A 16,397-nucleotide genomic window follows, 5' to 3' on the forward strand; every position below is an offset into this window, starting at 1 on the left:
CTTATCTGCAGTTGTTTTTATGACGGTATCATTCCAATGGTTTCAAATGGAGCTACCAAACAAACATGCCACTCTGTGTTCCAAGCTGATGTTCACCTCTCCTCACACTGTATTATTGTGCTCCACATTCAACACATCAAGAAGATTGACTTTGAACTCTTACTTTTTCCCACTACCATTCGTGGTTTTATTTTTGGCAAGTGGGGTGGGGTGGAGGATTAACATATAATTTAGATTTGCAGGCTTCCAATTCCCAAACTTCGTATAGGGTGATTTAATAAAATAATTAAAGGAAAACAAAATAAAGCTCTTTCTACCTCTTTCTTAGCCTCTTCTAAATTTATATTAATCTCTACTCAAGCTGAATGTGAAGTGGTCTTAATATTTATTCCCACAAATATTCAACAACAAACACATATTCACACCAATTTATACTTGTTTCTGAATACTGAGCAGGATTCTGTTTATTTATATGTTTTTACATTAGAACCAACTTTTCAAGCAAGGTGAGCTTCTTGTATTTAAAATAACTTTATGTTGTCATATTTTGAGTTAATTTGGTTAATTTCTAGCGATGGAATTGTTCTGAGATGAGAAGATCTAAAATTGTCTGACTGACTGTGGCACCCAAAGAGGTCAGACTATATCTGTAAAATATGAGATGCCTGGAGGGGTCCTACATCCCACCTCTGAATAAGACAGGAACAAGAAATTAGCAAACATAAGTAGCTGGAAATGGACTTACCTTTGACAACCAGCTACCCTCCTCCTTCAAATATGGCAACCTTTCCTACTGTCCATTCTACAGAGAAATGTGCTCTTTAGCCTGAGTTTAAATTTTCTTGTAGGGTGGAGATCCAGAGGGAGCATAAATTAGAACCGATTAAATGAACAGGACCAAGCCCTTAGAGCATTACTCCCTTTCAATTGTAATTCTGAGAGGAGAAGACCAACTGTGAGGACCGGTAGCAATGCCATTCAAGGCTCAGCAGCTTTTCATTTAGCAGATCCTGTGGCTCCTTTCCCCTGGGAGAGGGTGAAATGAGGTCCTGTTTGAAGCAGTGCCCATAGCAGGGGATGGAAGTGACTCAGCGGTCTCAGCCATACAATAGTAAAACTCTTCTCGTGAGAGGAAATGTGCTTGAACTTGGCAGCCTAAGCAAAGTCTCAACATGATTCAGGCTTAGAAAGTCAGTCTAGCTTTTACTGGCTGACTAAGACTACCCCATGGCTCCTCCAAGCTAAGAGTGAGCAATGGATATCGAGATAGTGAAACTCTCCCTGAGACACATGTTGAAATTGGGACCACAGGATGAATGAGGCCTGATTGTGATATAGAGTTGAGAAGGCAGACATTTCACTATTTGTGCTAAACTCACTCTATAACCTTGGGCAGAACACTTTTATGCTTTGTTTCTTTATCTTCTAATAAATATAATTCTAATCTTCTAATAAATAATAATTATGAAATTTAAATAAAACTTATTCAAGGTGAATTATTATTTTCTTTCTTAACATGATCATTTTTAAAAAAAAATATTGGGAAAGTTTTTATTTTTCCTCTATTAGCATACGATTATTTACCAGAAATAAAGTACCCTTAAAATCAATAAATACTCTTGGCAAAACAAAGAAATGCCCACATTCTACTCATGAGAGGTCAGAAGCTCCATCTTTATTATTAAAGCAGAGCACAGTAGTGCAGAACCTTAAATTATTTGCAAGGTGTCCACTCATTCAGAAAATATCTGAAGATTTACTATGTGCTGAGCATGTTGTAAGAGTTGAAGGTACAAAGCAGACACACCATCGTCTCTGCTTTTAAGAGGTTTGCTGTTCTCATAAGGGGGCAGGCAAAGTCCTTGTGAGTAAGTGATATAACTGGAGCAGGAAGAATAAGGGGCTCAGGTGGAGGGCTACGGACAGCAAGATCAGATGACAAATCCAAAATGAGGCAGCAGAAGGTGAATAGAGAAGACTGAATAGAAATGATCAGGAGCACAGATAATAAAACACGTGATGCAAAACACCATGATAATTGAGAACATGGCACATTGCAGAAAACTCAAGTGGTCCAGTTTGCCTGAAGCAAGAGATGCAGGTGTAACACAAAATGAGACTGGTGGGGTAGGGTGGGGTCCCTCTCCTTTTATAAATCCCTAAATCCTATGGAGAATTCTTGGCAAGGAACATCACAAGAGGAGAGGGATAAAAAGTAATTGGCTTCTTTCATGGTAACAAAGCCATTTAAGTGATTTAGCCAGGATTTCAATCCATGTTTTCTGCCCATAAGATCATTTTATAAAATTAATGTTTTTATCTTTAGCATTAGTAATAAAAATCTAGTGCAGAAAGAAAACTAAAGTCAAGTTAATTCATACCACATACAGATCTCTGAGACTACCAACCTCATGTTTTTGCCTCATTCCTTCATTAAAATCATACAGGAAATAATTATGACCATGCCATATGTTAGAAAACTCCAAATGTTATAATCCAGCTGATAGCATGAGCTGTCCTTGAAGAAGACAAGGAAAAGTTTTTGTGTGATTCATTTTCTACTCAGAGGGTGAAAATGAGGGAAATGCTTAAGTCAAACATTTTGCTTCAAAAATTAAGGTAGTGTCAGTGTCTTCAAGACTTCTCATTCCCTTCTAAGTTCACCAGTTTATGCAACCTGTAAATTGTCACTCCCAAGACATTGAGTTGAATAAGATCTGGTACATCCTAAGTAATTCTCCTTCCTCATATAATGTTTTTATCTTGTATTGTCGACTTCATTTTCCTTTGACTCCTAAATCTTCTGAAGTTTCAAAGAGACAAAAATAAGTATGAACCAGGTAGAGCAGTGCTCTGTATTTTATCATTGATATAATTAGACACTCATAGCACACCCTTCAAGAGGGATTAATCAAGTCACCCTCTTGTTCTTGTGTTATTCCTCATAATGATGCAATGTTGTGGTTTCAGTTCCTTTAGCAATTTTATTATGAAGAACAGAAGTCCATAATGGGCTTTCCCTCTCTGAATCACAGATACATGAAAAATAAGGTTTTTAATAAAAGAAGGATTTTTATAGCAAAGAAATGGAGGACTTTGCTTAGTGTTGAAACTGTGACTAAGCCCGTTTCTTAAAGAGTTTGGGACCATATGTATGGAAAGAACATGACAGAGTAGGGGCTTGCCTTTTTTTATGCTCACACTACAATGAGAGGGATTTTCTAAGTATTTAGGCTTCACATAGGACAAGTTTAATGTCAAATGTACAGATCAATGACTGTTTCAATATTTGTTGAGAGAAGACATATTGAGAATATATGGAAATATTATATTGACAGAGAAAGACAGAATCCACTCACATGACATTGTAAAGAATAATATAATTCTTTTTATTATAATTTATTATTATATATATAATATATAATTTATTAATATATTAAAAAGAATATATAATTCTTTTATCCTAAAACAGGATCGATTGTTTTTCTTTGAGTCAAAATGTGCCTGTTATACTTCTGTGATAGCCCCTCTAATACTTGATTGCATTTATATTTTAAACAAGTCTATCTCTCTCACCACGGGGTATTCTGTTGTGTTTCATTCACCTCATGTCTTTACCACCTAGCACAGATCTTAGTATATAGGATGTGTTTAATAAATGAATGGGTATCAACAAAAGGAGTAATAGGTCAATGGATTGAGCAAACATGATCTGGGCTTTGAACAAAGTTGAAGAATTTGGTCTGTAAAGCTGAGAGAATATGCTAAATGGAGCATGTGTAAAGACATGAAGGTGAGTATGTCAGGGTGTATTTAAATCATCATGTTAGATTGAGTATCAGTACTTCAATACATTTTTAAATGTTTACCATAGATTGATTCTAAAATATGTTCAAAAAGACTCCTTTCCTACCTTGAGGATAGTGTGAGGTTTTTCTCTATCAGTCTGCCATCAAGGTTATAATTAAGTCATTGAGTCTGTGGCCTATATTTATGATTACAATATATGATCAAGGATTATAAACACCAGGAAAACTGTATTATCACACTGTCTAATTATCACGTTAAGAGAATGACAGCAGACAAACGTTTCATCTCTTACTAGAAAGAAGAAATCTGACAGAACCTGGGAGTTCACTTTGATGTTGGATTTGAATATGAAAGTATCAAAGATTGAACTATTTTCAAACAGAACATCCAATGTTGGTTTCATCCAGGCAGTCAGTTTTCTGCTCCACCATCATAGTTTCCTTTGAAGTGGCATAGCCTAGAGTTTGTTATTAAGATATATTTATTGCAGGCAGAGCAATGAAATTCAAGAAGGTGAAAGAAAAATCAGAAGACCCCCAAAGCCAACAGCAATCTCTGAAATGTATAAGGTGCTAGTAGTCCCAGGCAGTTAGTGAGAATGGCCTAGATAGATCAGTGGTTTTTAAAGTGTGGTCCTCAGACCAATAGTAGCAGCAGCACCTGGGAAATGCAAATTCTCAGGCTGCATTCCAGACCTACTGAATCAGAACCTCTAGGGATGGGGCTCAGCCATCTATGTTTTAACAGCCCCTCTCTCCAGGTGTTTCTGTTTTCTGCTGCAGTTTGAGAACCACTAGCCTAAAATAGTACACCAAATGGATCTCGTGCATCCTTTTTACTTTTCTAATCCTAGTGGCTCTCGCTCTGGCATGATATCTTTCATAGCTATTCCAGTCCATTGTCAATTCACTTCTCTGAACAATTTGTCACTTAAATATGTTCTGGATTATACTGCTTTCTAATTGCTTTATATATGTTCATCATGCTTCTCTAACAGTGTATAAATGCCACCACAAGTTAGTATATCGTACTGACTGCAGTAACAGAAAAAGACAAGGAATAAACTTTCAAACACTTGTTGGCTTATTGACAATGCTCAGCAGCATCCGTAGTGGGCTCCATAAATGATTATAGAAGAAGATAATACTACACTGAACAACTTCCTTTTATTCTCTCTTTCATCAATAGTGAAGAAGTCCCAAGTATCTCTCGATACTCAAGTTTACAGCCAGGAAAATGAAAAAAAAAAGGTGAGCAGATGAACTTCAATATTGAGTTATTCTCTAGAGCAGAGACCATGTATAGTTCATCTGTGTATGTACATTACATGGGACAGAGCCTGATGTTAAAGATGCCCCATGTTCATGACTTAGGCATTTAAGGTTGATAGAAAAAGATAATACAACTCTAGTGTTGTTACCAAAGAGCTTTGAATTCCAACCAAGTTTTGTGTAGTGGTTGTTAAAAGACTTTGGAGTCAGCACATTTGAATTCCAATCAAATGCTAATGTCTTACCAGCAAGTTACTTAACCTCTTTGTAACTCCCTTTCCTCATTTTAAAAGTGGAAATAGTAATACTTATCTCATATGGTAATTTTGAAGTTTAAATAGGGAATCTAAAGCACTTAGCATAGTGAGCATAGCAGAAATCCAGTCAATGGAATTTGTTACTATTTACCTCTCTGCCAGGGTTCTCCAGAGAAGTAGAAGCAATAGGATGGGGTTGTGTGTGTATAATATATATATATATGCACAGAGATATATATACATGAAATATATAACTATTATATATAATGTATTATGTATATATATTTGTATATACATAAAGTATATATTTTTGTATATATACATATTATGCACACACACATCTTACTATGAGAGAGAGAAAGAGAAAGGGAGAGAGATTGAAAGGGAAACATTTACTTTAAAGTTTGCAGGGCAGGCGAGCAGGCTGGAGACACAGGGGAGTTAATGTTGGAGCTTATGTCTGAAAGCAGTCTGTAGGCTGAATCCCTTCTTCATCTGGAGAACTTCAATCTTTTTCACTTAAGGTCTTCAACTGATTGGATGAGGCCCACCCACATTACAGAGGGAAATCTCCTTTACTCAGAGTCTAGTAATTTAAATATTAGTCACATCTAAAAAAAAAAATACCTTCACAGCAACATCTAGACTAGTTTTATCAAACATCTTGGCACCACAGCCTAGCCAAACTGACACATAATATTAACTATCACACTGGGTGAATCACTTAAATCCCTGGACTGCTCCCTGCTATTAGGTTATGCCATTAAGATTTCCATACTTGTGTGGACTGATGACATTTAGCCCTTTTCTTTGCCATAGAGCATATCAGAAGACAAGGTTTAGCTGATGGTGGATGGGAGACAAAAGAGAAACAGGACTTGGAGACTGGACAGATCTGCCAGAATGTGGTAAACCTCTAGAAAGGTCTCAACTGAAGAAGGTTTGGGGGAATTAGGGTCCTCCATTGCTCTCTCTCCATGTCTCAGTGACGCTGGAAGCCACATGTTGAGAGGGCAATGTCCAAAAATGTTGGAATTCTCACACTTGGCATCAATAAGGCACACTCTGCTTCCTCCTCTCCGCTCGTCTGGTGCCAGAAGTTCTCAGCAGGCAGCTGAGTTTCTGCTCCCACCTTCCAGCAACAAGTCAGTATGTCAGCTCTCCACTCTCCCTTCTCAGGTGTCAGCAAGGCCCAGCAGAGAAGTAAAAGTCCTTAGCACTTGCACTTGGAATCAACAGGGAAGTTTGAGTTGGTGCCAAACTTTTGCTGGCATGGTTCTGGCAGGGCCTAGTGGGAAGTAAAAGTCTCCAGCGTGGGAACCCAGCTTTCCTTCGGTCTAATTTTCTGGATCGCATAGTATAGCTCCCAGACCTACAGCAACAGCATTACCCAGAAACTTGTTAGAAACTCAGATTCTCAGTCCCCACTCCAGCCCACCCCATCCATGTGGTCCTCAGGCTACATCTCAACAGGTGGACTGTCTGCTAAAAAAGATTAAATAGGATCCAGAGTCTCCCAAAATAATATCAAAATGTCCAGGATACAATAGAAAATCATTCATAATACCAAGAACTAGGAAAATCACAACTAGAATGAGACCAAACAATCAATGGAGATGACTCAGAGGTTGGAACTCTCTGACAAGAAGTTTAAAGCAGATGAAATAGAAATGCTTCAATAAGTAATTACAAATTCTCTTGAAACAAATGAAAAATTAGAAAATCTCAGCAAAGAACTGAAAGTAATAAATAAGAACCAAATGCAAATTTTAGAACTGAAAAATAATATGATTAAAATTAAAAACTCACTGGATAGGCTCAACCATAGAGTGGAAATGACAGAGGATAGAATTAGTGAACTTGAGGAGAGATCAATAGAATTTACCCAAACTGAACAATAGAGAAAAAATACTTTGGAAAAGGATAAACAGTCTCCGAGACTTGTGGGACAACAACAAAAGAGCTAGCATTCATATCATTAGTGTTGCAGAAGGAAAGGAGAGAGTGGATTGAAAAGGGATTTGCAGAAATAATGTCTGGAAACTCCTCAAATTCGGCAAAAGACATAAACCTACAGATCCAAAAGGCTGAGAGAATCCCAGATAGAATAAACCTAAAGAAATCTATGCTAAGACACATTGTAATGAAAACTTTTGAAAAATAAAGACGAAGGAAAAATCTTGAAAGTAACCAGAGTAACATCATATTATTTAGGGGGACACCAACTCAAATGCCAGTGTTATTTTCATTTGATATCATGAAGGCCAGAAGGCAGTGGCACATTTTTTCAAGTGCTAAAAGAAAAGAACTGTCAATTATGCATTCTATATCCAATGAAAATACCCTTCAGGAGTGAAGGGGACATAAAGACATTCTCAGATGAAGGAAAGCTATGAGAATTTGTTGCTTGCAAACCAACTCATAAAGAATAGCTAAAGAAATTTTTCTAAGTCAATTTGGCAGAGACTGGCTAGCTGGTCTTCATAACTGTCTTGACTTCACCTTAAGCCTACAGCTAAAACACATTTCCAGCATCCTTTATTCTTAAGTGTTTTTGTATAACTAAGTTTAAGCCAATAAAATATGATCTTCAGGGCCCGGCCCTGTGGCCGGGCATGCTCTGCTCCTGCGGCCTGGGTTTGCGGGTTTGGATCCTGGGCGCGGACCTGCTCCACTCACCAGTCATGCTGTGGAGGTGTCCCACATACAAAAATGGAGGAGAATTGGCATGGATATTAGCTCAGGACTAATCTTCCTCAAGCAAAGAAAAAGAGGAAGATTGACAATGGATGTTAGCTTGAGGTGAATCTTCCTTGGCAAAAAAAAAAATGATCTTCACTATTTTGAGAACTATCTTATAAAAGTCTTCCATGTTTGGCTTTCTAATGTTCTTTCTTTTTTAATTGACTTGAGTTGGAAGAACAATATGAAAGGAGCTTGAATCCCTGAACTGCCACTTGGAGTAGAGCTATCTACTAATCAGGATGAGCTATGTTGGAAGTAGAAATAAATTTCTACCATTGATATCAGCCATTATACATTTTCCATTACTATTAGACTCAAGGGACAAGTAATTTCACTTTCAGGCAAGTTAGATAAGAGTGTGGTGTCAGACGAAAGGGATTTCAGGTCACTGAGTTTCTGTAGCATTGTGGAATGGGGTGGCAGGAAGAGAGAAGAGAAACCTGCAACTGATTTGCTTAGGTTGTACCGCTGGTTTGTCTTGCCTACAGTGGAAGTAGTGAGAAAAATTCTATGATGGAAAATGTCAAAAAAATGTAGGTTGCAGAGGTGGCGAGTGAAATGGGGATGGGAATAAATAGAGGAGTGAAGGAGAAAATTCATAAATTTGTCAAAATGCATTACCTTAATTAATGATGCACAATAAATGAAAATTGTGGTTGTGTGCTCTGGTATGTATAGATTGATGGGGAAATCACTAGAGTTTTAAATTCTAATAAAAGAGCCCACTCTTTTGACCTCTCTGATATTTTTTAAAGAGCTGTGAGGATCTTTTCTTTAAATATACAGCTCTCTGCAAATGTATTTCTGTGTGTGTTGCATACGTGTCTGTTTGAGAGAGAGAGAGAGAAAGAAAGATAGAAAGAGAAAGAGAGAGAGAGATGATTAGGTTACTTTTCTCTTCTTCCATTCAAACTGAAGTCCTAGGAATATAAGGACTGAAGGAGAACAGAGGAACTGTTTTCTGAGCAGCCCAGAAGCAAAGGACTTTTAACCATCAAATTAAGTTAGTGATTCCTGTCCTCTCTGCAGTAAGACAAGACATCAACAGTAATGCTGGGAAATATTTTCTCTGACCTTGAATGCATTTGTTAAACCATTGCCTGAGTTGAATTTCCTTGAAATGGTAAACGGAACTCTGCCAAGATGTGCCAGGGTGAGCAACAGGGATGTGCTTTCCTCTGGGACCTGTGCAGTGAATCTGAGATGTTTCTGTGAGGTCTTGAAAACTATCATTTTGTATCAACAGGGGGAAATCCACAGAGCTTCTGTGTTAAGACATTGTGTTCAATAGCTAAGCATTTCTTTCAAGCCTTACCATTCTGCTTTCGTTTAGGCGTCCCCATTCTTTTGGAAGGCATAGTGATGCTCAGACAATATACGGAAGCCACATCAAAGATGATAGTGATCGTGGCCAGGGGGCATTTCAGATTATGTGAATGAATAAAAGCTGCTTTTCAAAAAACAAGCTTTTTTCCCCCCGTTGATGTACTGCCATAGATTGAGAGTGGCAACATTCTGTTTCCTGCTGCTGAAATTGTGGGATTCTGGTAGGGCAGAAAAAGTGGAAGTCAGGGTTGTATGTTTGAAAGGAATGGCTTGGCACCTTTTTTTTGAAGAGCTCTGTTCAAATTAAAGTCTTTGTGTCTGAGAAATTCCTGGTTATTCAGAAGTAATGCCTTGCTCTGGGTTTTGAAACATGTTCCATAATAATTTAATTTGTCCTAGGAACAAGAGCCTTGCTGGAAAAGAGTGTGGGTGGTCACCATGAATGGCACACAGCAGTGGCCAAATGTGGCAGCAGAGGAAAGCCTGGGGCCTCAGAACTCAACACTGGGATAAGATTATCCCCAAGGAGCAAATGGTTCCTCTTCAGGCCAAGTTAAAAACTAAACACACGCTGAATATCTTGACAATCTACACATACAAGTCAGGCTGTGGGAACAGAGGATTTCAGTGACCCCATTTCCTTTCCTACCTCCTAGACGGAGTTTGGTATTCCTTGGACCCTTAAAAAAAAAAAGATTTACAAGATGTAGCAATTAATATTATTAGACTTTACATATAGAACGTCCATATTCACTTAAAGTAACCAATCTTTATTTATTGAAACATTTCACACATACACAAATGGATAGATCACAATGTAGTAAATACTCATATACTCATCACTCAATAAATTAAAACACTAGGGCTACACTTGAAACGCTCCTGTCATCTTCCTCCTTTACAGTCCCTTCTCTACACTTTTACCTTGGGAGTAACTTATCCAATCTTAACAATCAACTTGATGATAAGTTCTGTTACTCTCATCCCCACCCAACTTTTAGTTCATAAAAAAACCCAAACTAGAAAAGTTTAGGTGGCTTCCCAATGTAGGTGAACTAAAATTGTTGAAGTGGAACTTCAATACCTACCTTAAGAGTCCAAAGTCTCATATTCCTTATCTCATTCCATGAGCTTGTCTCTTTAGGTGCTAACGCATTTCATTACTAGGAGCACCCTAGTATGGGTCAGCAATGTGGACAGGCTATAAAAAGATGAAAGACCACTATGAACTTCTGTAAAAATCTTTTTTGACCTTCAAAGTTTATTAAAACCATAACCCTTCAGGGGTCTGCCTGGTGGTGTAGTGGTTAAGTTCATGCACTCTGCTTTGGTAGCCCAGGGTTTCACATTCTGGGTGTGGACTTACACAGTACTCATCAAGCCATGCTTGACCCACATACAAAATAGAGGAGGATTGGCACAGATGTTAGGTCAGCAACAATCTTCCTCAGGCAAAAAGAGGAAGATTAGCAACAGATGTTAGCTCAGGGCCAATCTTCCTCACCAAAAAAAAAAAAACAAAAACAAACACAACAACATTACCCTTCAAAAGTACTGATTAATGGACCAAAAGCCAAATTAATTTATTATATATTAGGACAAGAAAGTGGGGGAGTAGGAGTAGTCTGTCATCTACAAAATAATAGTAATAACAATAATAGATAAGAAGATTGAGTATCGACTATGTGCCAGTTACTATACTAATAACTTTATAGGGATGTCTTACTTTAATAGTCATATCACTCTTTTGAAATTCTTCTTCTCCTCCTTCTCCTTCTCTGTCTTCCCATTTTACAGATAAGTATCGTAAGGCACAAGGTAAATGACTTAAAATAACTCTAAAGAGGCCAACTCTCCTAATCACTCTGTAATACTCTTTCCTATTGGTTCTTATCATTCTTTCTTTCATCATATATTGATTGACCATCCACCATGTGCCAAGCCCTTATACTAGAGCAGCACTGTCTGAAAGAAATATAATTCAAGTTCCATATTTCATTTCAAACTTTCAGTAGCCACATAAACAGTAAAAGAGAAAGAGGGTAAATTAATTTTAATAATACATTTTATTTAACTCAATATATCCAAACTATCATAATTTCAACATATATGTGATATTTTACATTCTTTTTTTTCTTACTAAGTCTTTGAAATCTAGTGTGTGTTTTACACTCATGGCACATATCAATTCAAATTAACCACATTTCCAGTGCTCAATAGCTACGTGTAGCTGGTGGCTTCCTTATCGGCCAGCAAGTGGCTAGTTACTTGGGATATAGCACCGAGTAACAAAAAAATTCCTTGCTGTTGTAAGATGTAAGTTCAAAATATTAGGGAAAGAGCATGCCTGCTGCATTGAAGGAAAAGTGAAGTTGGAGAGGTAAAGAGGGGTCAGGTTAGGTGGGGCCTTAAGGGTCACTGTAAGGACTGAATCTTACTGAGAGCCTTTGGAGAGTTTTATATGGAGGAGTGACATGATATGACTTAAACAAGATCTCTCTGGATGCAAATTGAAATAGGTTGTAATGGGAAATGGGGGAGAGTAGAAGCCAGCAGGCCAGGTGTGAGATGACTGTAATAATCTAAGTGACGTATAAGAGTTTGGAACATTGTGGTAACAGTGGTGGTGGATTCTGCATGTATTTTATCTAATAGTTAAAATAAGAATTTGAAATAGTACAATAGGTTCTTGCTTATTAAAGTTAAGAAAAATAACTCCAAACTATAAATGAGACCAAGAGGATGGCTACGCTTTCTTTTAAGGATTATTTGATTTTCTAAGAGAAGATACCGTTGGTTGATGTTGCTATATTCTATGAATTAAAGGCACATGCTTTGTGAAGTTACATGACAACTTGTTGATAGTGTGTGTGGTGAAGATGCAAATGAGTTCTATTTCATAGAAAAGAAACTCTAAAGAATATGATATGTTGACCTGTAAGGCATTAACTGGCTTTGTACCTAATCCAGCAATCTTATTGTAACACTCTTGTATTAAATTGCTTACAAATCTTCAGCTTCTCAAGTGTTCTTTGAACCAGTCTTACCATTTTAGTGGTTTCCTCATTTATTATGTATTTAATAATATCTTTGACAAATGTTTCTACCAATTTGTGGGTCATACTTTAAGCTTTTGTGAAAATTATTCCTTGGAACTAATGACAACACAGTAGATTCCAATGGATTTTTGTGTATTGTCCATAACATCAATGATCATCACTTTCATTTCCTTTCAAATTCCAGGTTCCCATGCTCTGAGAGAAAACACTTATTCTCCCTTTCTCCTTCCTTCCGTCTCATTACTCCTGCTCTCTGACATTATCTTGTTTCAGATCCTGTCTTCCAAGCCAGTTCCTCCTGTCTTAACTTTCTTTCCTACCTCACTAATCCCCAGAGTATATAATCTCTGCTGTTTTGCTGCTACCTTCAGACTCTTGCATTTTTACCCTTCACTGTGTGTTTCCCTTAAGCCCCTAATAACCAAGTCATTGAAATGTCTGCCTCTTCTCCAAATCCAAGATCACAGAGTCTGCTGAACTAGTGCAATAGCTTCCTTTCTCACCTTTCTACCTCTGTTCTGGGGCCGACTCCCATTATTGCCAGTGCACTCTCTAATCTGTGAATCTTTCCATATCATTCCTCTTCTCAAAATCCTTCAATGGGTTTAACTTGTCTTCAGTTGCAAATCTAACTCCTTTGAAGGGAAGAAAGCTTTTGCATAATCTGGCTACCACCAAATTTAAATCCTGCCGTTGCCCTTAATGTACAAGATGCCACACAGCACTAAACCTATATGAAGTTCTTCAAATAAGCCTTCTTTTCTTTAGCTTTTGGCCTTTATTATGTTGCCTTCTTTGCCTTGTGTGCACACCCAACTTCAGTGGTGCCCCTGCTACCAGTTTCCTGGCAAAAGTATTCGTTCTTCATAAAGGTTTCGTCTTAAAGCTAAAGTCTTAAAGCTAAACATCTTAAATGTTTCATCAATACAGGAAGACTTTTTTAATGCTACCCAGCAGGTATATTCTGTTTCATATATTCTTGTGGAATATTGCTCAGTTTATCCATCCCCTATAGCAATTATTATGCTGTATTTTAATTATATGTAGACAGATGTGTATTGTATCCCTCTAGACTTCATGAGATTGTTTTTATCTCTTCCTTTTTTTTTTTTTTTTTTTGGTGAGGAAGATGGACCCTGAGCTAACATCTGTTGCCAACTTTCCTCTTTTTGCTTGAGGAAGATTGTCCCTGAGCTAACACCTGTGCTAATCTTCCTCTATTTTGTATATGGGACGCCACCACAAGATGGCTTGATGAGTGGTATGTAGGTCCGCACCCAGTATCTGAACCTGCGAACCCTAGGCTGCCGAAGTGCAGAGCGAAAACTTTAACCAGTATGCCACTGGGCCCCCTACCCCTATCTCTTCCATTTTTAACATTTTAACATTTTTTATGGAACTTCGTCTTCTCTTACCAATTATTATTCATCAGTTATGGCTTTGACACTTTTTTTTTTCTTTTGGTTAGGAAGATTGGCCCTGAGCTAACATCTGTGCCAATCTTCCTCTACTTTGTATGTCGGATGCTACCACAGCATGGCCCGAAGTGTGGTGTGTAAATCCCTGCCCAGGATCTGAACCTGCAAACTGCAGGCTGCCAAAGCAGAGCGTACAAGCTTAACCACTATGCCCCTGGGCTGGCCTTTGTGGCTTTGATACTTTTTACCATACATATTTAAACATTTGTCTCCTGAAATTCTTTCATGGGGGACTCATAGAGATTGATTCTTCATATATTTTGTAATCATATTTTTATTTTGAATTCATTTTCAGCAGGGATTAATATACAGTCTGTTTGGAAGATGTGTCTTTCCAGAGAGCTTGGCATTTGCTTTACTGAGGTACCCTACATATCACTGCCCTGGAAATACCTTTATGTTCATTTCTTGGCGTGGAGTAGATAACTTAGCTTGTAAGTAGATAAGTATTTTGGGGTCAGTTTTGTTTCTTCACTGTGAGTTAATTCCAACTCCAAAGCCCCTTAAGAGCAAAATTGAAGTTAACTATTCCCAGGGGAGAGATTTTTTCACCTAGATCTAGGCCAAAAGAGAAAAGGTTATTCACATATTTAATTTTTCCTGCTGTTTAAGAGATTTTCTTCAGTTCATCCTTTCACTAATCCCCAAAGTATATAATCTCAGCTATCTTCCTACTACCCAGAGACTCTTGTATTTTTGCCCCTTTACTGCACGTTTTCTCTAAGCCCCCAGTTACCAGGTCATTCAAATGTCTGCAGTGGGCCTATATATTCAAAATGCTAAAAGAAAAAAATTGTCAACCTAGAATTCTATATCCAGCAAAACTGTCCTTTAAAAGTGAGGGAGAAATTAAGACATTCCCAAGTTTACTAATTTTTCTGCCAATTCAAATCTACTATTGATCTCCTTGAGTGAATTTTAATTTTAGTTATGTTTTTCAACTCCAGAATTTCCATTTGGTTCTTTTTTATAATTTCTACCTCTTTATTGTTATTCTCTATTTGATGCAACACTGTCATCATATCTTCCTTTACTTCTATAATGATGGTTTCCTTTAGTTCTTTGAACATAGTTATAATGACTACCTTTAAGTTTTTTTAAATCTGATATCTGTTTGCTTTCACAGATATTTTCAGTTGCCTGCTGTTTTACAGTGTATAAGTCATACTTTCCTATTTCTTTGTGTGTCTCATAATTTTTTGTTGGGAACTGGAAATTTTAGATAATATATGGTAGCAACTCTGGGTACTAATTTCCTACTACAGGGTTGTTATTGCTATTTGCTTGTTTATTTGATTAGTGACTGGCTAGAGTATTTTAGTAAAGTCCATTCCATCCTCCCCACTCTCCCCACAGTATGAAGGCTCTGAGGTTGCTCCTCAGGGGATGTGGTCTTGGATATGCCCACAGTCACCCTAGGATGACGGTGGCTTTGGTAGGGCTCTTTGATCCTCTCTTTCCCTGACCATGCCCAGATGTCAAGATCTACTAAATGCCTGCTTGATTGCTCTCTTGCATTCAATAAAGCCCTAAGGATATAAATTGCTCCAGGGAGTTATCTAATCAAATTTTGGTTCTTTTGAAGGGATAGTTCCTGAGGTTAGTGTTTGAGATTTATTTTTATCCCAGGAGGCCTCCCTCCAGCTGTCTCTTTCCTTAGTTCTCTTTGGCAAACAAGCCAGCCTACAGTTTAGCCTATATCCCCAATGAATCTACCAGTTTCTTCCCAGTTACTGTACACCACAACCTCCACTATATTTGAAAGCTTCCTTAGGCTTGAACTCCTCCATATTCTGTTGCAATTGAAGTCAGTTCCATTGGGAAGAGATTCAGCACAATCAAGGCAGTACATTTACAATCTGCAAAGGCCTGTAGGATGTTGGTGCTCTTTTTCTGTCACAATTAATAAAAAAATGCATACTTATTATATGCCATGGTAAACCTTTCTTCTTTTGTGCTTATTTTATTTCTTTAAACATACATTTTGATAAAGGTTTTAAGTCCCAGGCACTGTTCAAGGTACTTTAAATATATTAGCTTCTTTAACCTCCATGCACCCTGTGAGGTATACATAATGAGTGGTGAAGTTGAGGTTAAATATGGGAAGTCTAACTTCACAGGCTCAGTTTTTAATCACTACATTATTCTACATATATGCATGTATGGTGGTGATGCAAAATGTATGCATATGGTGATATGGTGATGCAAAAGTGATGACTACTTTTGCAGAGAAAAAGTCATGGTTCAGACCCTTACAAATTTGGGCAGTACTTACCAAGGTGAGCCTCCATGTTCTCATTTGTGAAATACCAAGAATAATTATCTAATCATGTTGTTGAGCTGATTAAATGAGACTGTGTGTATAGAGTGCCTGATAAGATGCCTGGCTTAATTGATTATCATACTTTACCTTTAAGTAAGGTATTTTGCTACTCATTTTTATTTGTTCTT

Source organism: Ceratotherium simum, chromosome 21, assembly GCF_057802395.1.
Source record: "Ceratotherium simum simum isolate JZ-2026a chromosome 21, ASM5780239v1, whole genome shotgun sequence".
NCBI classification, from domain to species: Eukaryota; Metazoa; Chordata; class Mammalia; order Perissodactyla; family Rhinocerotidae; genus Ceratotherium; species Ceratotherium simum.